Raw genomic sequence first — 8,339 nt, forward strand, 5'->3', positions numbered from 1 at the left:
CGGTGAAACCTCTCGCACTGCCCGTTTCCAGCTGGATGGCATGGAGTAGTCCTAGATTTCTTTATTCCCCAGGTCTTGCATAGGTCTTTCAGTAATGCACTCTGAAATTGGGCTCCCTGATCAGTGTGAATTTTCCAAGGAACTTCATATTTGGTAAATATCTCATCAACCAGGGTCTTTGCTACAGTCGCTGCCTTCTGATCCCATGTGGCAAATGCCCAGATATACTTAGAGAACACATCTGTCACCACCAGCACATTTCTCTGCCGTCACTTGAAGGTTCTAGTACTGTAAAATCCACCGCCATTATGTCAAAGGGTCGACTGGCTGTAAGTGGCTTCATTTGCTTGCATACCTCTGAGATAACTGCTTTTGCTACAATGCACCGGTGGCAGTCCCTACAGTATTCAAAGATGTCCTTATCCATTCGTGGCCAGTAGCACCTCTGCTTAATCAATCTAGTGGTGCGTTCGATACCCTGATGACCCATGTCATCATGCAAAAGTTTCATTACCTCCCCCTTCAAGGTAGTAGGCAAAACTAGTTGTTTTTAGCTCCTTCTGGCCTGGCCTTCCCCATTTCCTAAACAGCAATCTGTTGCAAATGAGCAATCTCCCTCTCTGTTTCCATAGGCTGTTAAAATTCTGGCCCTTTCTCAGCTCTTGTAATTCACTTTCTCCTATCTGCCTTTCTAGGCCCTTTCGGCATGGTGAAATGTTACTGTCCTACTCCTGCAGTTGCTCCAAACCTTCCTGAGATATGCTGGGAAGCCACATTAACTGTCCAGTCACCTGAGGGATATCTGCTCCTTCCTCAGTTGGGCATGGGGTCTCATTGTCCTCACCACTAAGAGAATTCTCCTCCTCGAAAGCATCTATGGCCATAGCTTCAACCCTCTCGGAGGAGTCATATGCCTCAGGTTCTGGCTCATGGCTCTTTCTGGATAATCCATCTGCATTCCCATTCGCTTTCCCTGCCCGATATTCCAGATGATAATCAAACCGAGCTAAATCGGCCACCCATCTCTGTTCTACTGCCCCAAGCTTTGTCTTGTCCAAGTAAGTCAAAGGATTGTTGTCAGTGAGGACAGTAAACTTGCTGCCTGCCAGATAGTCTTTGAATTTCTCCGTGATGGCCTACTTCAAAGCTGGCAGCTCTAATTTCATGCTACTGTAATTCTTCATATTTCTCTCCAACCCCTTCAGGCCCCTACTGGCATAGGCTATAGGGTGTTTTCTGCCTTCCACCTCCTGTGACAAGACAGCTCCTAGCCCCTGAAAACTGGCATCAATCTCTAGGAAAAATTACTTGCTAAAATCAGCACAAATCAAAATGGGTGCCGTGATTAACTTGCCCTTTAGTTGATTGAATGCATCATCATGCACCTGTGCCCACCTCGAGCACATGGACTGGTTTGGGGCGGTGGCAACTGAAGTTAGGGCTAATTTTGCAAATCCAGGCACAAAACGTCGGTAAAAAGAGGCAAACCCAAGAAAGGAACGTAACTCAATAATGGTGGTGGGAACCTGCCACTGCCTAACAGCCTTGATCTTACCAGGGTCTGTCTCAATTCCCAAGATAGGCAACCTTCCTCTGAAACAGGTTGCATTTGGATGGTTTCAGTTTCAAGTTATGTCTTTGGCCTAGAGAGCACCAGTTCCAGCCTTTCTGTGTACTCATCAAGTGTCTTTGAGAATATCATGAGGTCATCCAGGTACACCAACAGGGTTGAAAATATCTCACTGCCAAAGATGCTCTCCATGACTTGCTGAAATGTTCCGGGAGCATTACACAATCCCATCAGCATGCATTTAGCTCAAATAGCCCGAATGGTGTACAGAAAGCAGTCTTTTAGATGTACTTGTCATCCATCTCTATCTGTTAATATCCTGAGGCTAGATCGAATGTTGAAAACCACTTTGCTCCTGCCAATGAATCAAGGGACTCATCAATCCTTGGGAGTGAAAAGACATCCTTACACGTGGCTTTATTCAGTTTCCTATAGTCAACACACAAGCGCAGTGACATATCTCGTTTCTTCACCAGAACAATCGGGGCTGCATATAGACTAGTGCTTTTCTGTATGACCCCCTGCTCCAACAGCTGGTTGATATGGTCCCTAACCATTTGGATTTGAGTAGGGAGAACCCGCCTGAAGGGCTGCCTAATGGGAGTTTCATCTACGAGAGGGATGGTATGCTTGATTATTCCAGTGCATCCTAATTTTCCCTTGCTGTCTAGAAAAACATCGTTGTACTTCCGCAACACACTCCAAAGTCTCTCTTGTGTGCTACTGGGTATTTGTTTTAGGTCATTCTTCAGCCCTATTTGCCTTAGATCTTCTGGCATCTGCCCATCAGCTGGGCATTCTGTCCCCCATTCAACACTGTTTGAGCTCACCTCCGCTGTTTCATGTTGAGGACACAGATCGGCCCCACGAGCCACTCCAACATCCCAGTTTCGCTTTAGCCACGTGCAAGAATTACCCACATTGGCCACAGTGGCAAACCCCTTACTATACCTAATGGTAGTGTATGAAGGGATAAGCGGGAGGTTGTGAGGCAGCCGCCCTTCCCCTGCCTGCATTGGCTCAATCAAGATTTCAAGTTTGGGACATCTCCGTAAGCTTCGGACGTAAATACTGACTGCCTGGCGACAGTTTGCGGGGATCCTTGTTGGTTTCCACCTAGTAGAGGAGGCAAACCCCACTTGGTCTTTCTGCTGCCATCGGTGTATGCTCTCAATCTCTTGGAAACACTTAGAAAAATCTCTGTCACCCTTTACTGTATAATACTACAGTTAACATATTGGGGGCCAAAATCCTTCACTAGAACTTCTCGACATTGACGAAGTACATTCATCCCTATCAACCCTGGGGCCTTACTAGCAGAGCTCTGCTCCCCCTTCCTCACTAGAACCCCGACCTGCTCTATTTTATGTCCAAGAATCTCAACATCCACCAACATGTAGCCCAGGTATGGGTATTGACCTACCATTAGCTGCTTTCAACACAAGACCCTCTGGGGAATGTAATCCAACTCCCCTAGATTCAAAATATCTACGATGAACTGTCTCTGAGACAAGAGACACCACACTACCAGAATCCAGAAGAGATGTAACCAAGACCACCTATCCTAACTGTGGTGATGGGGGTTTTCCCCACCAGCCTGTCCTTACTCCACTCTGTGTGTGACCAGCCCACTTGTTCTACCCCTACTGGTGGGCTTCCTGCAGCAGGGGTTGGCCATTTCCCTCCTCTCCAGCAATTTCTGACACTCTTGTGGTCTTGACTCCATTTCTTGGCTGCTGAGGGGCCCACCTTGGTGGACCTCTTCTCCTTCGACCTTGGTTCCAGTGCCAACAGGTGGCCGCCCTGTGCCCCCACTGTCCTTGTTAAAATGTTTAACTTCCGGTGACCCCTTAATTTGTACTAGGTCTGTCTTCACAGCCTGAATATCTACTCGTAATTCAGCAAGCATCTTCTCCACCCCTCTCTCTTTAAGTACACTTCCATGGGGGTTTAATGTTTCTCCCACTTCCTTAACCACGGGTGATCATTCGTTTATAGCTGTAACCACACCCCTAGATGGGTTCTTTTCCTTAATTGGCTGCTTTGTCATCTTCTTTTACTTTTCTGCAGCTATCTGTACCAATTCCTCATAAGACAATCCAGGCCGGCCACACAAATACCAACATAAGCCACTCTGCAACCCTTGATCCCTTAAGCCCTTGAGAAAAACCTCTTTCAAATTATCCGACCTACTGGTGACTTGCGTTGGTTCTACTTTAACTATCTCCTCATGCAGCATCTCAAGGGCATCTGAATAGGTCCACACATTTTCCAATACACCCTGAGTCCTCTGATAAAATCTAAGATGGAGCTCCCCCAGCGTCAGGTTTTCTCCATAAGTATCCTTTAAAACTGCGAGAACCCCTTCACTATTACAACTGTCCCTCCAAGCCAGTTTTTCTACCCTTTTCTGAGCCGGACCAGTGAGAAATTTAAGAAAATAGTCGACTGACCCTCTACCCTTGTAGCCAAGCAACCTTATGTTACGCTTGGCCTCAGCTATCCACTCGCCTACATTAATTTGATCTAAATTATCAGGAGTCCCCGAAAAAGTCCTGAGCTTCATCTCATGGGCTACCACTTGAGGGAAAAGATCAACACTGTCCTCTTTGTGCATAGGCTCACACCTCTGTTCAGACTGTGAAACCCCAGTTTCCATTTTAACACTCTTAGTGGGACTGCTCACCCCCCTGTTCCATCTGGTTTGTGAGTTTTTGTACTTGATTACATAAGGGTAGAATACTCTGGTGATACAATTCACTTATCTCTAAGCTTCTCAAGTCGATCAAATTCTCCTCCCGAACGTGGTGTGGGGATGGGTAACTCATGCTTGGCTGCTTCTGGATCCGTCCTCCTCTGCGTAGGTAACTGCCTCACCGGTCCAAGCTCTCCCCTCCGCTGTCGATCCTCAGCAGGCGGTGGTGCCGTGCTCCTCCTCGGGTGATTTCGGCTATAATAAGTACTGCCTGGGTGCTGCTTGTTCTTTGCTCTATAGGGGTGAATCCCTACTTACTCATGCAAGCAATTGCATACCCCACATCTCCACCAAGTGTAGCAAAGCAGAAAGCAGGGAACTCCTATAGCAGGGATATGACATACACTTGTAGTTTTCTCTCCTTTATTTACTAGTTATTATACATTGTACTTACAAAACAAGCATCAACTGTTGTCATATTCACATATGGTACCACACAGTAGTAGGAACTAAACAGTACATAATAAACTCAATCCACCAGCATAACACAGGGAGGTGGCTGTTGGTGTCTACTCACTCCAGGGTGAATGTCTGTAGAGCAAAGTTAGTATTAGCCTTACCGGTATTCTGGCTTACAAACTACCTCCACAGTTTATCACATTCTTCATATAACACTTATTATACTCAATCTATCAAACATACCCTAACAGAGCTAGAAATACGTGGGACACACCTGTTACTGGGCCCACCCGACGCGTCATCGTAAGGTAAACGCCGTAGCGTCTCTCCACCCAGGGCTGGGATGCATTCGCTCTGGAGCAAATTCCATTTCGAATCTACAAAATATATTTATGTTTTCCTCCTCGGGGCTTACAAAAATACTTACACTTACATGTATGTACTGCCAAGGTTTTCACTTTCACATGGGCTGCAGAAGCTACTTGTGAACTACCCGTAGCTATAATACAAACTAATGCTTCTACAGCTCTGCAGCAATGTGAATACACTCCAATATATCATAGGTTAGTGTTTCATGCCCATGTCAATAATGTGCAATATTTTTATTTTCCAAACCAAACCAGAGTAATACTCATATGTCAGGGTGTTGGTAAACAATCAATAGTAGAAGGTTATTATACAGCACCAGACTATTGCGAGCTCAGCAGTAATGCAATCACAACCTTGTCTACTCTCCATCAAACATTACTTCTGGACTAGTACCCATACCATTTTTACTGAATATTAATTTCAGCAGCCTTCACACTGTCTCTGATAAGCTTAAACTTCTGAGTTACATTAATGAAACACATTTACCTGCATTACAGGATTCTCTTCCCTTTTATTATCTTCCGGAGTAATCCTACCTGGTTTCATCATACCTGCCATTATATTTGTCATTTCCTTGACTGTTATAAATTGTTATAGGGAAATGTCCTCAAGGTACACAATAGTTTCGAAGAAAACTCTCCACAAGGCATTAAAAGAACATGTGCAAGATGCAACAGTTTAGCTAAAGCACACTTTATTGTAACATGGATAGATATACATAGGATTTAAGCTGAAAGGACTCGGTTGGAGGTGGCCGAGCGGTGTAACAGCACCTTTGCCAAGGGCGTCATTTTTTTTTGTGGAAGGGGGGTGCTTGGGGCCACTTCCCCCCAAGACCTGGCTTGCCCCTCCCAAGGGCTGTCGTGCTCTCCAAGGAAAATTTTAATTATATTCCTTTTTCATATACAGTTGGGTCTTCATTTACGCGGTCAATTGAACCCGCGTTGTACCGCGTAAAACAAGAAACGCGTAAATAAAATAAACAGTACATATGGGATTAATTGAAACAGAGACTGGGCCCACCCCCAAACTCCACTTTTTCCGACACAATACTGACACAATACCTACGTTGTAGTAAAAATAACATCTTAATTTTATGATGGTATGCACACACACATAATATAGAAGAGAAATATCAATAAGAGAATAATATACTGTACCAGGTTAGAAAAAATCAAGGTTTAACACTTACTTTAGGTTAGAAAAAATCAAGGTTAGGTTAGGTTTAACACTTACATTAGTAGAAGAGATGGGTCGGCGTACGGGAATGGCGGCTGGTTCCGAGGCAGAAGGCAGATTACTGGCCCTCAGGTGAATCACCATCACCATCCACCATAGTTGCCAGGGCCTCCCTGACAAATCCCCCAAAGTCACCATCACTGTCACTATCACTGGCTTGGTCTGGCTGTGGTGGGTTGCGGGCAAAGAAGTCTGTGATGTTACGCTGACGGCTAGTGTTGATGTTGTCATGATGCACCTTGATGTACGACTCCATAGTGTGCAACAGCTGGTTACTGAAGACTTCATAGCGGTTATCGTCAGGGTCGTTGGAAAGGATGAGCTTCAGTTTCTAAGCACACTCGATGGCATCCTTAACATTACCATGCGTTAACTTATGTTCTTCTTGGGATGACGCACCGCCTGTCTCTTCACTGACTTGATCGTCTTCTAACATCTCGTCAGCAGTCACCGTTGGTGGTCTCGGAGAAGCCTGCAGCTGTAACACTCGGTGCAGCTTCTCTGGCAAGGTACACTGCCACTGCAACAGACTGAACCTCACCAGTCACAGGTTGACTCTGCCTCCCACCTGGGATACCTTGCAACACATGCCGCCATGCGTGACGAATCATTGCTACAGACAGCTGATCCCATGCCTCCACCAAGAAGTCAACAGCTTTCTTGACGTTAAATTTCTTCCAAAACTGTTTGACGCGAACTTCTTGATCCACCAACTCTTGTTCCTCGTCCTCGTCGCTCTCGCTATCGGTGTCACCCAGGTTACGCAACTCATCCTTGGTGTTGGTACAGTCGTTCAGGAGCTTAAACTTCTTTGTAGAGAATGCAGCCTTCACATTACAAATTAATTCTTGATCCATGGGCTGGATTAACGACGTAGTGTTGGGAGGAAGGAAGACCACTTTTATGTTGGGGTGATGATCCAACAGTAGGGGCGAGTGTCCTGGTGCGTTGTCAAGGAGCAACAAAATGTTGAATGGAACATTCTGCTGCTCGCAGAATTTCTTGACGTCGGGAACGAAACAGTCATCAAACCAGGAGAGGGACAGAGCAGAGAACATCCACGCCTTACGTGCGGTTAGCCAGTGAACATTTAGCTTGGTCATGTCCATGTTCTTGTAGGCGTGCAGCTTGCGGGCTGTGTGGATCACCGATAACTTGAGTTTACAGGTACCAGAGGCATTGGTGGTAAACAGGACGGTGATGAGCTCCTTCTGCAACTTCCGGCCCCGTCACTTGCTGGCAGACTTGACAACGAAGGTCTTGGAAGGTAGATTTTTCCAAAACAGACTGGATTCATCCATGTTGAACACCTGGTCGTCGGTGTACTGTCCTTCCTCCATAATGTCACGTACGAACGGAGGAAAATCACTAGCCGCAACATGGTCAGCACTCGCTCCTTCACCACCAATGTTAATGTTGGTGATCTTGTTCCTCTTCTTAAACCCTTGCAGCCACCCAGAGGAAGCATTGAAGGGTTTGGGCTCTGCAATTCCCATCTTACGTGCCACTGCTACGTACAATTCACATGCATACTCTTGAACTGACTGCGTGTCCACCGCCATGTTCCGTCGTGCCTGACGAATCTAGTAGCTCACAAGTAAATTCTCCATCTTAAGAAGCACCTTGCTCTGGCAGTACTTCAACATTAAAGCACCTGCATTTTTAATAATAATAATAATAATAATAATTAACGGTTTATTGAAAGAGCTTGGCAGCCAGAAGGCTGAAAATATACAGTTACATATTTGGGGAATGGGTTTCGAATTACAAATAATATACAAATACCATAAGTGATATAAATAAGATATATAATAACTAGATGGGGAAAAGCTCAAACTACAGGGCATTTCAACATAGTGACAGTGCAAGAAGTAGTATTTACTGGGAGTGAATACACTGGTTTATTACAAGTTATTGATAATTTTTACAATGGTTGGGACTGGGCTGTTCTTATAGTGATCAGTTCGTGCACGTATGGGCTGGATGCGGTTGTGGTGTCGAACAGCA

The sequence above is a fragment of the Homarus americanus genome, unplaced genomic scaffold (genome assembly GCF_018991925.1).
Source record: "Homarus americanus isolate GMGI-L3 unplaced genomic scaffold, GMGI_Hamer_2.0 scaffold34921, whole genome shotgun sequence".
NCBI lineage: Eukaryota > Metazoa > Arthropoda > Malacostraca > Decapoda > Nephropidae > Homarus > Homarus americanus.